Genomic DNA, 17993 nt, shown 5'->3' on the forward strand with positions numbered 1-17993 from the left:
CGATTTAGAAGGAGCTAACAGTTTCCATGAAATGTTAAAATGTCTCAGTTTCAACACCTTGATGTGTTCTTTATGTTCAAGTGGGAATAAAATACTTTGTGTAGCAGTGAACACTGAGTCCACACTGACTGAACATGTGGACAAACAGCCAGAGTCTCAGAGGCTTCCATGTGTTTTTAAGGCCTGACATGCCTCAGTGCTCCTCTCACAGAGGTTTCTGTTTTTGTACAGCGTTGTCGCCTCTTGTGTCACTGTGGCTCTCGTGCACAGTAATACACAGCAGAGTCTTCTTCTTTCAGACTCCTCACCACTAAATGCACGGCATTCTGGGAAGTGTCTTTACTGATGGAAAACTGGCCCTGCAGGCTTTGTGCAAATACGGTGCCAGTTCCAGAATCGATGCGTCCGATCCACTCCAGTCCTCTTCCTGCTTTCTGACGAATCCAGTGCAGCCAAGACAGAGGGAGTCCCTGTACTTTGCAGGACAGAGTGATGGATGCTCCTGCTCTGCTGATCACCGGCTCTGAGGAGGTGAGGGACTGACCCCGAGCAGCTGGAAGAGACACAGAGTTTAGACATGTGAAGCTGCGTCTCTGTTCCTCTGCTGGACTTCACTCACCTGAAATGAGAGCCAGAAGGAGGACACTGTGTGCGACTGTCATGGTGGGACGTGGTCTGAGACTGCAGCTGTGCAGGTTTATATGGAGGACCTAGAACCAGAGTGGGAGGGTGTGGATTTGCATTTTAAACATAAAGATAAAGCAGTGCTGGACTCTGAGACACACAGTCAGCTGTTAGTGTGAGACAGCTGAAGGACTGATTGTGTGTTTGATGTCAGCATGAAGCTTTAAAAGAGTCAAGGACTCAAAAGTGACACAAGACACACAAACAACCTCTGTAAATTACAAACTACCACATTTATTATACTGCTGAGTTGATCAGTGGAGTGAGAGTGCCTCCTCTGGTGGCTTCATACTACTACTAAGTGTTCAGGCACTGAGGGGTTTTTGTTCAGCTCTGTTACGTTGTGTTGTTGTCTCATCACAGTGTGATTGTGTTACCAGTGTTTATTTTGTATTGTTAATGATGTTCAGATAAACTCACAGTGAATGACCTCTGGAGGAAAGAAGGTTTTAACAAGGGTTCAAATGTCCAAAAGAACAGGGAAGAAATCAGTGAGAAGATGCTGAGAATCGGACCAAGACGCAGACTGAGGCTGAACTGGGGGCAGAGGAAAACACAGGTACAAACCTACAAACATGGAAGACACAGAGGTAATCACCAGTCCTGTGAGGAAACACAGGAAATCCAGACCTCTGATACTGTATTCCTCTTTGTCACTCAGGAGAGGAGAAGGAGGACATCTGCACACAGAGACACTCACACAAAGGAGGAAGAAGAGAAAGAGAGAGAGAGAGGAAGAATGAAAGGATGTCTGAGCATGTGTGTCGAAATAAATCTTGAGTAAATGGATGAGAGCTCAGTCAGCTCCACCCTCCAGTTCCAAATATGGTCACTTCAGTCTCCATTACTCTTAAAGCACCTGTTGATGGAAAAAACAGGAAGTGATGAACCACAACGTCAGCTGCTGCTTTAAGACTGTAAATGTGTGTGTGTCTGTGTGTGTGTCACTGTTTTCCAAATTCTTCTGCTGCCACCTTCAGGTGTTCATTAAAAGGTTTCCTGTGGAGTTTTTGTACAGCCTCTCTGATCACTTTAAACACTGTGACTCTCTGGCACAGTAATACACAGCAGAGTCTTCAGGCTTTAAGTTGTTCAGTCTCAGATGTACCATGCTGTTACTTGTATCTTTGTTAATTTCTGCACGTCCACTCACACTGCTCGCATAGCGGTTGTTGCTGGGAGTACTGGAACCTCTCCCAATCCATTCCAGTGGTTTTCCTGCAGCTTGTCTGATCCAGTGCATGTAACAACAGCTAAAATCAAATCCAGATCCTCTGCAGGAGAGACTGAGAGTCTCTCCGGGCTGTTTGACCACTGAACTGGAAGGAATGGACTCCATACTCTGACCTGTACAACCTGCTGAGGACAAAGTGAGACAGGAAGCAGAGAGGAAAGTCAGACGGTCATCTGGGAAGTTTGTTGTGCTGTCAGTGACGGAGCGAGGCTCCAAATGTGCTCTGATAGGAGGAGGAAGAGGAGGAAGCAGGAGGACTCACAGGGCAGAGAGAGAGCGAGCAGCAGCAGAGTGAGTGTGTTCATCATCCTGAGGCTGCACGTCTGACCTCTGATGCTCCACACAGAGAACCAGAGCGCTCAGCAGGACACAAGTACACTGCACACTCAAGATTTGCATCAGGACGTCACGACAAGGGAGGGGCTCATGTCCTGACACTGATTCTCTGTGATGAGGAAATGTGCTGTGTGGATAACATGCTGGCTGTTTGTACAGTGTCCTGTTGCTTCATGTTACTCTTACAGTAATAAGAAGGTTCTTTTAAGAACCATGTGTTGGACACTTTTGGGGGTGAGATTGTGTCAAGGGGAAGAGTCCTACTGATCCCACAGACCCCTCCCAGATGTGGTGTTCTGGGCGTCTATTTTAATTGGATACTCCAGGTCAGACCCAGGACATGCTGGAGGAATTAGATCTCTCAGCTGGCATCAGAACCTGTCTCATTCTCCTGGTGAGCTGGTGGAAGTGGAGTTCTGGGTTTTCCTTCTTAGGCTGCTGTTCCCACGACCCAACCTCAGATAAGTTGAAGAAAATGGATGGATGGTAAAATAATCAAGGGATAACAGTCCTACAGTCAAATGAGTCCAGGTTACTCTGCCTGATTATGGAACAACAAATAAAATCTGTTAAATCTGTTACTATGAAACACTTACAGTGCTTCTCTGACAGGAAACAGAAGACAGATGGATGCTAGAGAATTTCTGTGAGTTGATCGATATAGTGAGAAACCTAAACCTGCTGACTGTGATGAATGTACAGAGACTCACATCCAGCTGCTAAGAGCAGCAGCAAAGCTGCAGGAAACATGGTTGATGGTGAAGCTGACGTGCTGTGAACTCCACAGTCTGAGCTCAGCTCTTTATAGCTGAGTAACAAAGGAGGACACTGAGTTTGCATCCATTCAAACATGTGGAGCTTCAGTGTCGCTCTGACTGGAGCCAAATGAAAGAATGTTTAATGCACAGCATCAAAACATGTCTGCTTCATATCAACACAAATGTTTTTTCTGTTTATTGGCTGCAGACTGAAGCTGTGACAGCAGACAGGATCATGTCTATAAAAACTTAAATGTAAATCAAATACTGAAGCTGATAAAACAGAAACATGTGAAGATATATGAAGATGTCATGAACCATCATACAGAGTTTAATATTTAAATGTATTATTGTGTTTTAATGTGGAGAACAAATTAAAAGAAAACATGTGAGGAAAGCTAAAAGTTTGTGTGTTTCAACATGTATGACACTTGAATCAAACTTTAGTCTGTCAGAGACCAAATAAAGACGACTGCAGGTTTTTGTACAGCTGTTCAACCACCTTCAGTCACTGTGAGTCTCTGGCACAGTAATACACAGCAGAGTCTTCAGGCTGCAGTCTGCTCATCTGCAGATACACCTGCTGTTTGTTGTTGTCTCTGGAGACGCTGAACCGGCCTTGGACTGACTGAGAGTAGTAGTTGCTGCCACCATCAGTATCAGTTGTGATCCACTCCAGTCCTTTTCCAGCAGCCTGTCTGATCCAGCCCATCCACCAACCACTTAGTGAAAATCCAGCTGCTGTACAGGTGAGTGTGTGTGAGTCTCCAGGACTTTTCAGCACTGCTTCAGATTGTGTCAGAGTCTGACCATCAACACCTGTCAAGACAAAGAAGAAAACAGTCCCTCTCTGTGAGCTGATCACTTTTTAAAGACAGAGCTGAACATCAGTGAGTATGTTTGACCTGTCCAGCAGATAGTTAGAAGCAGCAGTCCTGTCCTACAGTCCATCATGTTGAACTGTGTGTCCACTGTCCTCTGTCATCCTCTGTGCAGGGAGATAAGTAGAGCTGGAAGACGTCTGAGTTTTGCATTGACTCCTCCTCACACAGACTGTAGATATATTTGGTCAAAGTGCTGAACAGATGTCCACGAGTCCATCAGCTGTTCAGTCACACATCAACACACACATACTTCACAACAGTTGTGTTGTTCTCTCATCACAGTGCGATTGTGTTACCAGTGTTTATTTTGTATTGTTAATGATGTTCAGATAAACTCACAGTGAATGACCTCTGGTTTAAAATGGGTTCAAATGTGCAAAAAGACAGACTGAGGCTGAACAGGGGGCAGAGGAAAACACAGGTGCAAACCTACAAACATAGAAGACACAGAGGTAATCACCAGTCCTGTGAGGAAATACAGGAAATCCAGACCTCTGATACTGTAGTCCTCCTTGTCACTCAGGAGAGGACAAGAAGGACATCTCTACACACAGACACTCACACAAAGGAGGAAGAAGAGAAAGAGAGAGGAAGGAAGAATGAAAGGATGTCTGAGCATGTGTGTCCAATGAAATCTTGAGTAAATGGATGAGAGCTCAGCCAGTTCTGCCCTCCAGTTCCAAATATGGTCACTTCAGTCTCCATTACTCTTAAAGCACCTGTTGTTTGGATTATGCTAATGTAGCAATCACAGTGTAGGTGAACATAATGTCAAGTCCATGCTGCTCTCCAGCTGACCCACTTTTTCTGGATGTGTGACTGAAATGTGGAGCTGTGCTCTCTCGTCAGGTGTGTCTCTCTGTCCTGCTGTGTCTTAATTTCTTTTAAACCATCTGTTAAAGTACATGTTGATGGAAGCTTTAAAAAAACAGGAAGTGATGAACCACAACGTCAGCTGCTGCTTTAAGACTGTAAATGTGTGTGTCTGTGTGTCAGTGTTTTCCAAATTCTTCTGCTGCCACCTTCAGGTGTTCATAAAAAGGGTTTCTGTGGAGTTTTTGTACAGCCTCTCTGATCACTTTAAACACTGTGAGTGTTTAGCACAGTAATACACAGCAGAGTCTTCAGGCTGTAAGTTGTTCAGTCTCAGATGCACCATGCTGTTGCTGTCTTCTCTGCTGATCACTGCACGCCCACTCACACTGCTCGCATAGCGGTTGCTGCTGGGATTAGAAAAGCCAATCCTAATCCATTCCAGTGGTTTTCCTGCAGCTTGTCTGATCCAGTGCATACTACAACAGCCAAAGTTAAATCCAGATCCTCTGCAGGAGAGACTGAGAGTCTCTCCGGGCTGTTTGACCAGTGAACTGGAAGGAATGGACTCCATACTCTGACCTGTACAACCTGCTGAGGACAAAGTGAGACAGGAAGCAGAGAGGAAAGTCAGACGGTCATCTGGGAAGTTTGTTGTGCTGTCAGTGACGGAGCGAGGCTCCAAATGTGCTCTGATAGGAGGAGAAAGAGGAGGAAGCAGGAGGACTCACAGGGCAGAGAGAGAGCGAGCAGCAGCAGAGTGAGTGTGTTCATCATCCTGAGGCTGCACGTCTGACCTCTGATGCTCCACACAGAGAACCAGAGCGCTCAGCAGGACACAAGTACACTGCACACACTCAAGATTTGCATCAGGACGTCAGGAGGAGGGAGGGGCTCATGTCCTGACACTGATTCTCTGTGATGAGGAAATGTGAATAACATGCTGGCTGTTTGTACAGTGTCCTGTTGCTTCATGTTACTGTAAAACTAAAGTAATTCTAGGTTCAAAGCATTTATTGTCATATGCACAGTAACGAAGTGGGTTTCCCTGTACATTCCCTGTGTCTCTGACCTTTGACATCTGAAGGTGTTTCTGCTTCATGGCATGAATTCTGGGCACCAACAGGGATCAAAAGACGATGAATACTGATGAGTTGATCAGTGGAGTGAGAGCGCCTCCTCTGGTGGCTTCATGTCACAAGTGTTCAGGCACTGAGGGGTTTTTGTTCAGCTCTGCTGATGGTTTGTGTCACTGTGAGTCTCTGGCACAGTAATACACAGCAGAGTCTTCAGGCTGCAGTCTGCTCATTTGCAGATACACCTGCTGTTTGTTGTTGTCTCTGGAGATGGTGAACCGGCCTTGGACTGACTGAGAGTAGTACTTGCTGCCACCATTAGCGAGGATCCATGCAACCCATTCCAGTCCTTTTCCAGGAGCCTGTCTGATCCAAGCTATGTGAGGAGTGCTACTGAACCCTGCATATGTACAGGTGAGTGTGTGTGACTCTCCTGGTCTTTTCAGCGCTGGTTCAGACTCAGTCAGTGTTTGACCCTCAGTACCTGCAGACATGGAAACAGCTGGTTAACTGCAGTCATTCTGTCAGGAAGGCAGAAATCAGTGGTTGTCCTTACCAGCACAGTGAAGTGATAAAATGAGACAGAGGAAGAAATAATGAGGTCTGATCATTGTGAAAGCCGTTTGTCTCTGCAGTCAGTGATGAAGTCTCTGTCCGTCACTCTGTGACACCTTTGTAAATGTCTCAGTTTCAACACCTTGATGTGTTCTTTATGTTCAAGTGGGAATAAAATACTTTGTGTAGCAGTGAACACTGAGTCCACACTGACTGAACATGTGGACAAACAGCCAGAGTCTTCAGAGGCTTCCATGTGTTTTTAAGGCCTGACATGCCTCAGTGCTCCTCTCACAGAGGTCTCTGTTTTTGTACAGCGTTGTCGCCTCTTGTGTCACTGTGGCTCTCATGCACAGTAATACACAGCAGAGTCTTCAGGCTGCAGACGGTTCATCTGCAGAAAGAGTTTACTGCTGGAGTCGTCTCTGGAGATGGTGAAGCTGCCCTGCACTGACTGGGAGTAATAGATCGGAGTACTAGCTGTGCTTATAAAAGCAACCCACTCCAGTCCTTTACCCGGAGCCTGTCTGACCCAGACCATTTGATAGCTGCTGAATGTGAATCCAGCTGCTGTACAGGTGAGTTTGTGTGAGTCTCCAGGACTTTTCAGCACTGCTTCAGATTGTGTCAGACTCTGACCATCAACACCTGTCAAGACAAAGAAGAAAACAGTCCCTCTCTGTGAGCTGATCACTTTTTAAAGACAGAGCTGAACATCAGTGAGTATGTTTGACCTGCCCAGCAGATAGTTAGAAGCAGCAGTCCTGTCCTACAGTCCATCATGTTAAACTGTGTGTCCACTGTCCTCTGTCATCCTCTCTGCAGGCAGATAAGTAGAGCTGGAAGACGTCTGAGTTTTGCATTGACTCCTCCTTACACAGACTGTAGATATATTTGGTCAAAGTGCTGAACAGATGTCCACGAGTCCATCAGCTGTTCAGTCACACATCAACACACACATACTTCACAACAGTTGTGTTGTTGTCTCATCACAGTGTGATTGTGTTTCCAGTGTTTATTTTGTATTGTTAATGATGTTCAGATAAACTCACAGTCAATAAAACACTTTCAGCCTCTTCCTCTTTTTAAAGTAACTGCATGTGTCCTCTGTGATGTTTATAATGAGGTCTGAATGATGGAACATCATGAAGTGTGTGAAGATGTGGATAGAAGTGTGTCTGAGGTCACATGTGTGTGTGTGTGTGTGTGGAGGTTTTTGTACAGCTGCTCTGCTCTCTTCAGTCACTGTGTGTGTCGAGCACAGAAGTAAACAGCAGAATCTTCTGCTGTCAGCCTGCTGATCTGGAGGTACTGAGTGCTGCTGGAAACATCTTCAGTCATGGAGAAACGACTCTGAAAGGAGCTGCTGTAGATCGCAGAGTTTGAACCTGTGTCCATCCTCCCAATCCACTCCAGAGCTTTCCCTGGTTTCTGCTGTATCCAGTGAATATAGTACTCTGTCATGTCAAATCCTGATATGACACAGGACATCTTCACTGTGTCTCCAGGTCTTTTCATCTCAGAGGGGGTCTGCTGCAGTCTGATCTCACTGCAAACTCCTGCAAACAGAACAGATGATGATCAGCATCCAGCAGCAGAAATCAGAGGACACAAAGCAGGATGGATTTTCTCACCATGAAGACTGACTGCAAACAACAAACTCCAGACTACAGTCTGCTCCATGCTGAGAGGAACACTGGACTTCAGACTGTTGGACTCTGTCTCAGAGTCCTGTGTGAGAGCTGCTGATTTTATAAGAGGAAGAGTTTGCATAGACCGCCCTCTACAGGCTCAACAGAGAACAGCACATTTGTATAAGGAGAGCAGGAGAACATGTTCAATGTCTGACTAATGATTCATCAGGTTGAACTTTTTGAATGTTTTCTGTCCTGACGTGAAAACATGAAACATATTATGTCCATCTTAAATAGATGAATCAAAATGTGTCACATCCTTCATGTACTGAGAGAAAATGAAACTTGTGTCACTTTCTTTTATTTTGATGAAGCAAAGCTCAGAAATCTCACACACTTTCTCTTCATTCACTGAATCCACCAACATATTTCATCAAAGCAGCAAACACACAGCAGCAGTCACATGACAAATGTTGTTGTGTTGTGTGATTCTCACTGTGAGACCTTCATGTAAACTGTGTGTTCAAACGTCTTTGTTGGATGGTGATGTTTTTATTTTCAGCTCAGTTTGATTAAAGACAGCAGGTCAAAGTCAAATCAAACAATAATTCCTGCTCAGGATCCATCAACACAACAAACACAAGAGCTGCAGGTTTTTGTACAGCTGTTCAACCATCTTCAGTCACTGTGAGTATCTGGCACAGTAATACACAGCAGTCTTCAGGCTGCAGTCTGCTCATCTGCAGATACACCTGCTGTTTGTTGTTGTCTCTGGAGATGCTGAACCGGCCTTGGACTGACTGAGAGTAGTATTTTTCGCTACTGTCATAGCTGATGAATGCAATCCACTCCAGTCCTTTTCCAGCAGCCTGTCTGATCCAAGCTATGTGAGGACTTCCTAATGCTGCATATGTACAGGTGAGTGTGTGTGAGTCTCCTGGTCTTTTCAGCACTGGTTCAGACTCAGTCAGTGTTTGACCCTCAGTACCTGCAGACATGGAAACAGCTGGTTAACTGCAGTCATTCTGTCAGGAAGTCAGAAATCAGTGGTTGTCCTTACCAGCACAGTGAAGTGTTAACATGAGACAGAGGAAGAAATAATGAGGTCTGATCATTGTGAAAGCCATTTGTCTCTGCAGTCAGTGATGAAGTCTCTGTCCGTCACTCTGTGACACCTTTGTAAAGATGGAGCTGATCAGAGTTTTGCATTGACTCCTCCTAAAACACAAACACACCACATTTCACACAGCTGTCATCACTGAGCAACATCTTTCTACCTGTTTGTCTCATTCAATCATTCATTATTGATTTATTGATGTAATGTCATATGTGTGTGTTGAGGTATATGTCTTTGACAGCAGGACAGAAATGACTTCATCTTCAGGATGTTGCTGGAATATTCACCCAGAAAATATGGGAGTGAATGGGAGTGGTGCTCTCTACACGTGGAGGTGATCTTATAAAAACTGTAGGTGCCATCACAATGAATCACCCACCAAATGAAACAGGACAAAGATCACGTCTGTTGTTGTATAAATTAAGTACTTTCCCCGAGGGAGCCTCCCAAAGGGATTAATAATGTATATTCTATTCTATTCTATTCTAAGTATGTGGAGGATTTACTGTGGACAGAAAAGATGAAAACAAAAATATATCTAGGAAAATAAAGCTCCAACCTTCATGACCTCATGGTTTTACCTCTAAATGTGTTTCTGTTTCTTTAATTTCTGTTAAAGCACATGTTGATGGAAGCTTTAAAAACAGGAAGTGATGAACCACAAAGTCAGCTGCTGCTTTAAGACAGGCTGGCTGTGTCAGCTGTTCACACTTCACACCAGTAAAAAGGAAGAAACTATTTGGTCAGAAATGATGAAGTGCACAAAGAGCTGCTGACTGTGATGAATCCAAAGAGACTCACAGGATCCAGCAGCTAACAGCAGCAGCAGAGCAGCAGAGAACATGTTGAGTCTGACACACTGTGAGCTTCACTGACACTCTGGTGTTTTTATAGCTGCACAAATGTGGCCCGGTTTGCATAGAATGAATCAAAGCATCATTGAGGCTCTAAGTGGAGTCAGAGCACCTCTGCTTTGTGTCTGTTACTCATCATACTGCAGCACTTACTGGAACATTCCTGCACTCAATATGTTTTCTCCTCAGGACTTTGACTTTAATCTCAGCATCCAGAGTCACATCTTACAAAAACACTAAGGTTTTGTTTCACAGACTCATCAGACTCTGTACCTGTTTGTACAGTGTTCTGTTGCTTCATGTTACTTTGAAACTGAAGTCATGAATCAAAACTTGATGTTTTCATCATGATACATGAAACTTCATGACTTCTTTCTGACCTTTGACCTCTGAAGGTGTGTCTGCTTCATGGGATGAATTCTGGGCACCAACAGGGATCAAAAAACTGATGAATACTGGTGAGTTGATCAGTGGAGTGAGAGTGCCTCCTCTGGTGGCTTCATGATACAAGTGTTCAGGCACTGAGTGGTTTTTGTTCAGCTCTGCTGATGGTTTGTGTCACTGTGGAGCCACCAGCCGCTCACACACACACAGTAATACACTCCAGAGTCTTCAGGCTGCAGGTTCTCTCCTGTTAATTTCACTGAACTGCTGGAAGTGTATGTGTTGTACTTAAACTTGTTCTTCAGAGCATTATTTTGGTCAAAGTCTCCTCCACCCCACCGGTGTAAAATCCACTCCAGTCCTTTTCCCTCACGCTGTCTGATCCAGCCTGTTGCATAGCTGTTATCAGTCAGAGAATAACCAGACACCTGACAGGTGATGGTCAGAGTCTGTCCAGGCTGCACAACCTGTGGGTCTGGCTGGATGAGTTGGACACTGTGCACACCTGTGGAAACACAAATCAACATTATCTCCATCATTCAGCTGAACATTTCTAATGTGTGTATGAATCCACTGAAAGCTGCTCACAGGATCCAGCTGCCAGCAGCAGCATCACAGCTGCACACAACATGTTGGATGAAGTCAGCTCCTCTGACACACACATACAACAACTTAAAGCTGTTTGTCTCTGCTCACTCTACACTGTGTGTGTGTGTCAGTGATTCAGTCTTAAACTCTGCAGCAACACGTGAAAAAATGGAAAAGGTCAGAGCTTTGCATCGACTCCTCCTCCTCAAAGAGAAACACTCCTCAGCTCATGCAAATTTCTGCACATTTTCATCTTCATTTCATGACTTTAAATATATTGAAGAATTTTAATAATCAGATGTTTTTTCAGCTTCTTCATCTCAGACTCAAAACATATGTATTGATTATTCTCTGCAGCTTTTGGTGGCCTTTATATCATGTAAACAATCTCAATATATTCAATATTGCTCTTTAAAATCAATCATAGAAACATTATGAGTCATTTCTGTTAAAGCACATGTTGATGGAAGCTTTAAAAAAACAGGAAGTGATGAACCACAACGTCAGCTGAGCGACTGTAAATGTTTGTGTCAGTGTGTGTGTCAATGTTTTCCAAATTCTTCTGCTGCCACCTTCAGGTGTTCATAAAAAGGTTTTCTGTGGAGTTTTTGTACAGCCTCTCTGATCACTTTAAACACTGTGAGTCTCTGGCACAGTAATACACAGCAGAGTCTTCAGGCTGCACATTCTGTCCGTTCAGAGTCGCTCTGTTGTTGGAAGCATCCAAGTCGATGCTGAACTTGTTCTTTAGTGAATCTTTATAGATTGAACCTCCTGTATATCTCATTCTGATCCACTCCAGTCCTTTCCCTGCAGGCTGTCTGATCCAAGCTGTGTAGAAGCCAAGAGAATAAGAGACCTGACAGGTGATGGTCAGACTCTGACCTGGCTGCACAGCCACAGAGGCTGGCTGTGTCAGCTGTTCACACTTCACACCTGTAAAAAAAGAAGAAACTATTTGGTCAGAAATGATGAAGTGCACAAAGAGCTGCTGACTGTGATGAATCCAAAGAGACTCACAGGATCCAGCTGCTAACAGCAGCAGCAGAGCAGCAGAGAACATGTTGAGTCTGACACACTGTGAGCTTCACTGACACTCTGGTGTTTTTATAGCTGCACAAATGTGGCCCGGTTTGCATAGAATGAATCAAAGCATCATTGAGGCTCTAAGTGGAGTCAGAGCACCTCTGCTTTGTGTCTGTTACTCATCATACTGCAGCACTTACTGGAACATTCCTGCACTCAATATGTTTTCTCCTCAGGACTTTGACTTTAATCTCAGCATCCAGAGTCACATCTTACAAAAACACTAAGGTTTTGTTTCACAGACTCATCAGACTCTGTACCTGTTTGTACAGTGTTCTGTTGCTTCATGTTACTTTGAAACTGAAGTCATGAATCAAAACTTGATGTTTTCATCATGATACATGAAACTTCATGACTTCTTTCTGACCTTTGACCTCTGAAGGTGTGTCTGCTTCATGGGATGAATTCTGGGCACCAACAGGGATCAAAAAACTGATGAATACTGGTGAGTTGATCAGTGGAGTGAGAGCGCCTCCTCTGGTGGCTTCATGATACAAGTGTTCAGGCACTGAGGGGTTTTTGTTCAGCTCTGCTGATGGTTTGTGTCACTGTGGAGCCACCAGCCGCTCACACACACACAGTAATACACTCCAGAGTCTTCAGGCTGCAGGTTCTCTCCTGTTAATTTCACTGAACTGCTGGAAGTGTATGTGTTGTACTTAAACTTGTTCTTCAGAGCATTATTTTGGTCAAAGTCTCCTCCACCCCACCGGTGTAAAATCCACTCCAGTCCTTTTCCCTCACGCTGTCTGATCCAGCCTGTTGCATAGCTGTTATCAGTCAGAGAATAACCAGACACCTGACAGGTGATGGTCAGAGTCTGTCCAGGCTGCACAACCTGTGGGTCTGGCTGGATGAGTTGGACACTGTGCACACCTGTGGAAACACAAATCAACATTATCTCCATCATTCAGCTGAACATTTCTAATGTGTGTATGAATCCACTGAAAGCTGCTCACAGGATCCAGCTGCCAGCAGCAGCATCACAGCCGCACACAACATGTTGGATGAAGTCAGCTCCTCTGACACACACATACAACAACTTAAAGCTGTTTGTCTCTGCTCACTCTACACTGTGTGTGTGTGTCAGTGATTCAGTCTTAAACTCTGCAGCAACACGTGAAAAAATGGAAAAGGTCAGAGCTTTGCATCGACTCCTCCTCCTCAAAGAGAAACACTCCTCAGCTCATGCAAATTTCTGCACATTTTCATCTTCATTTCATGACTTTAAATATATTGAAGAATTTTAATAATCAGATGTTTTTTCAGCTGCTTCATCTCAGACTCAAAACATATGTATTGATTATTCTCTGCAGCATTTGGTGGCCTTTATATCATGTAAACAATCTCAATATATTCAATATTGCTCTTTAAAATCAATCATAGAAACATTATGAGTCATTTCTGTTAAAGCACATGTTGATGGAAGCTTTAAAAAAACAGGAAGTGATGAACCACAACGTCAGCTGAGCGACTGTAAATGTTTGTGTCAGTGTGTGTGTCAATGTTTTCCAAATTCTTCTGCTGCCACCTTCAGGTGTTCATAAAAAGGTTTTCTGTGGAGTTTTTGTACAGCCTCTCTGATCACTTTAAACACTGTGAGTCTCTGGCACAGTAATACACAGCAGAGTCTTCAGGCTGCACATTCTGTCCGTTCAGAGTCGCTCTGTTGTTGGAAGCATCCAAGTCGATGCTGAACTTGTTCTTTAGTGAATCTTTATAGATTGAACCTCCTGTATATCTCATTCTGATCCACTCCAGTCCTTTCCCTGCAGGCTGTCTGATCCAAGCTGTGTAGAAGCCAAGAGAATAAGAGACCTGACAGGTGATGGTCAGACTCTGACCTGGCTGCACAGCCACAGAGGCTGGCTGTGTCAGCTGTTCACACTTCACACCTGTAAAAAAAGAAGAAACTATTTGGTCAGAAATGATGAAGTGCACAAAGAGCTGCTGACTGTGATGAATCCAAAGAGACTCACAGGATCCAGCTGCTAACAGCAGCAGCAGAGCAGCAGAGAACATGTTGAGTCTGACACACTGTGAGCTTCACTGACACTCTGGTGTTTTTATAGCTGCACAAATGTGGCCCAGTTTGCATAGAATGAATCAAAGCATCACTGTGGCTGTAAGTGGAGTCAGAGCACCTCTGCTTTTTGTCTGTTCCTCATCATAATGCAGCACTTAGTTGAACATCCCTGCAGTCACAGCAGCTCTTTCTAAATGTGTGGAGGTGACTAAGATCTTTACACAGTGATGGCTGCTGGAAGACATTCATTAAAACTAAACTGACAACAAGCTTCAAGCACCAAGTATGAAACATCACGAGCCACATTTCATGTGTGTTCACATCTGAATGTGATTTAATGTGTTTGTTCAAAACAATAAATTGACTTTTTCCAGAATTCTAGATCAGCTTTATGCTGGACTTCCTGGTAATAGTGAGTTACAGTAGTCCGGCCTAAAAGTGACAAATGCATGGATGAGATTTATCAAAATCACTCTGAGAGGATGCTCCTGATCTTAGCAATGCTATGGAGGAGAAAGAAGGTCTCAGAGACCTTTTGAATATGAGGGATAAAACAACATGTCCTGATCAAAGATAACTCCGAGGTTCCTCACAGTCGTACTGGAGGCCAAGGTAATGCCATCCACAGAAACAATGTATCAGATATTTTAGACTTAAGATGTTTGGGTCCAAAAACAATGACCTCAGGTTGGTCATCCAGTATTTATCTCCTTAAGACCTGACACAGAGTTTAGACATGTGAAGCTCTTTTCCTCTGCTGGACTGTGTTTGATGTCAGCATGAAACTTTAAAAGAGTCAAGGACTCAGACACTCAGACACTTTGTTTTGTCGAAAAGTTCCTCCACCCCACATATGAAAAATCCACTCCAGTCCTTTCCCCTCACGCTGTCTGATCCAAGCTGTTGCATAGCTGTTATCAGTCAGAGAATAACCAGACACCTGACAGGTGATGGTCAGAGTCTGTCCAGGCTGCACAACCTGTGAGTCTGGCTGGATGAGTTGGACACTGTGCACACTTGTGGAAACACAAATCAACATTATCTCCATCATTCAGCTGAACATTTCTAATGTGTGTATGAATCCACTGAAAGCTGCTCACAGGATCCAGCTGCCAGCAGCAGCATCACAGCTGCACACAACATGTTGGATGAAGGCAGCTCCTCTGACACACACACACAACAACTTAAAGCTGTTTGTCTCTGCTCACTCTACACTGTGTGAAACTTAAATGTACATAAAATACTGCAGCAACACATAAAACAGAAACATGTGAAGATATATGAAGATGTCATGAACCATCATACAGAGTTTAATATTTAAATGTATTATTGTGTTTTTAATGTAGAAAACAAATAAAAAGAAAACAAGAAAGCTAAGAAAAGCTAAAAGTTTGTGTGTTATTGTATCATTGTTGTTTCCACATGTGAACTATGACACTTTAATCAAACTTCAGAGGCTGTCAGAGACCAAGGAAAGATGACTGCAGGTTTTTGTACAGCTGTTCAACCACCTTCAGTCACTGTGAGTATCTGGCACAGTAATACACAGCAGAGTCTTCAGGCTGCAGTCTGCTCATCTGCAGATACACCTGCTGTTTGCTGTTGTCTCTGGAGACGCTGAACCGGCCTTGGACTGACTGAGAATAGAACTTGCTGCTACCACTGCCACTGCTGATGGATGCGATCCACTCCAGTCCTTTTCCAGCAGTTTGTCTGATCCAGGCCATCCAATAGCCACCAAAATCAAATCCAGATGCTGTACAGGTGAGTGTGTGTGAGTCTCCTGGTCTTTTCAGCGCTGGTCCAGACTCAGTCAGTGTTTGACCCTCAGTACCTGCAGACATGGAAACAGCTGGTTAGCACAGTGTCTTCTAAACAATGTCTTTGTCCAGCAGAATGTATTTTGTCCTCACCAGCTGCAGCACAAAACACGATGTATAAAATCAGAGGTGTGATCATGGTGAAAGTCTTAGTTCAGTCTGCACTGTGCATGTTACACTGAGCTCTGCAGCACATATAAAGAGAGAACAGCTTTGCATTCACTCCTCCTCCACCAAGAGGAGCACGTCAGTCTCTTTAATTTAACCCTTCATCTGATGACACTGTGGACAAAGGTGAGAGGGGATGCTCAGAGTGATGACTGCAGTCTGCAGCTCCTCCTGGATTGACACAGTTTCCTGGACTAACACACAGCTAGCAGCTAGCTGGTGAACACAGAGGAGCATCAGCAGATACAGAGACACATGTTCACTGAAGAGCTGAAGGAGGATGAACACTGGGTTTACACTGTCCAGCTGATGATCCAAAGTTCACATCAATCATGCTGCTGCTGGAAAAACATCAGCAGCTTTGCTCTAAAATGTTGATGAGTTGATGAGCCACACAATGAAGTGGTGGGAAACAGTAGTATAATGCAGCAGCATGGCTTCATGCTCAGACAGAGAATTACTGATGCAATTTTTGCTCGGATGGTCAGAAGGAGCTGCATTGTGTCATTGTGGATTTAGGGAAAGAACATGACAGGCTGCTGAGAGAGGAGCTGTGGTCTCTATGAGGAAGTCAGGAGTTAAAGAGAAGTACATCAGAGTGGTTCAGGATATGTATGGCTGTAGTGAAATGTGCTGTAGGTCAGACAGAGGAGGTCAAGTTGGAGGTGGGTCTTCATCAATGATCTGCTTTGAGCAAATGGTTCTGACTCATGTGTTCATTTATACACTTTATTTAACAGCTGTGCTCAATGGAAGAAAAACACACACTTTAGAAATAAACAGTCACAAAGCACATCATCAGCTGCCTCCTGTTCTCACTCTTTATGTGTCAGTGTGCTCAACAACATGTATCAGAGCTTCTACTGCCCCCTGTAGGTTCCTGTGGAAACAACTGTTGATGTTTTTGTACAGCCTCTCTGATCACTTTAAACACTGTGAGTCTTTCGCACAGTAATACACAGCAGAGTCTTCAGGCTGTAAGTTGTTCAGTCTCAGATGCACCATGCTGTTACTTGTATCTTTGTTAATTTCTGCACGTCCACTCACACTGCTCGCATATCGGTTGTTGCTGGGGGTATTGGAACCAAACCCGATCCATTCCAGTGGTTGTCCTGCAGCTTGTCTGATCCAGTGCATATAACAACAACTAAAATCAAATCCAGATCCTCTGCAGGAGAGACTGAGAGTCTCTCCGGGCTGTTTGACCACTGAACTGGAAGGAATGGACTCCATACTCTGACCTGTACAACCTGCTGAGGACAAAGTGAGACAGGAAGCAGAGAGGAAAGTCAGACGGTCATCTGGGAAGCTTGTTGTGCTGTCAGTGACAGAGCGAGGCTCCAAATGTGCTCTGATAGGAGGAGGAAGAGGAGGAAGCAGGAGGACTCACAGGGCAGAGAGAGAGCGAGCAGCAGCAGAGTGAGTGTGTTCATCATCCTGAGGCTGCACGTCTGACCTCTGATGCTCCACACAGAGAACCAGAGCACTCAGCAGGACACAAGTACACTGCACACACTCAAGATTTGCATCAGGACGTCAGGAGGAGGGAGGGGCTCATGTCCTGACACTGATTCTCTGTGATGAGGAAATGTGCTGTGTGAATAACATGCTGGCTGTTTGCACAGTGTCCTGTTGCTTCATGTTACTGTTACAGTAATAAGAAGGTTATTTGATGATCATGTGATGCAGAGCTGCAAAGTAAACATGTCTGTTGTGAAACAATTTAAGAACCATGTGTTGGACACTTGAGGTGAGAGGGTGTCAAGGTGAAGAAGGAGTCCTACTGATCCCACAGACCCCTCCCTGATGTGGTGTTCTGTGTGTTTATTTTGATTGGATACTCCAGGTCAGACCCAGGACATGGTGGAGGGATTAGATCTCTCAGCTGGCATCAGAACCTCTGAGTGTTCTCCTGGTGAGCTGGTGGAGGTGGAGTTCTGGGTTTTCCTGCTTAGGCTGCTGTCCCCACGAGGGAG

General features: G+C 44.5%; 1 protein-coding gene across 1 annotated transcript in view; it reads right to left on the bottom strand.

Annotated features, from left to right (window-relative positions):
* The window catches only part of LOC114439964 (uncharacterized), a 176079-nt gene that overhangs the window by 70155 nt on the left and 87931 nt on the right, over positions 1–17993 (bottom strand). The window lies entirely within an intron of this gene.

The sequence above is a fragment of the Parambassis ranga genome, chromosome 8 (genome assembly GCF_900634625.1).
Source record: "Parambassis ranga chromosome 8, fParRan2.1, whole genome shotgun sequence".
NCBI lineage: Eukaryota > Metazoa > Chordata > Actinopteri > Ambassidae > Parambassis > Parambassis ranga.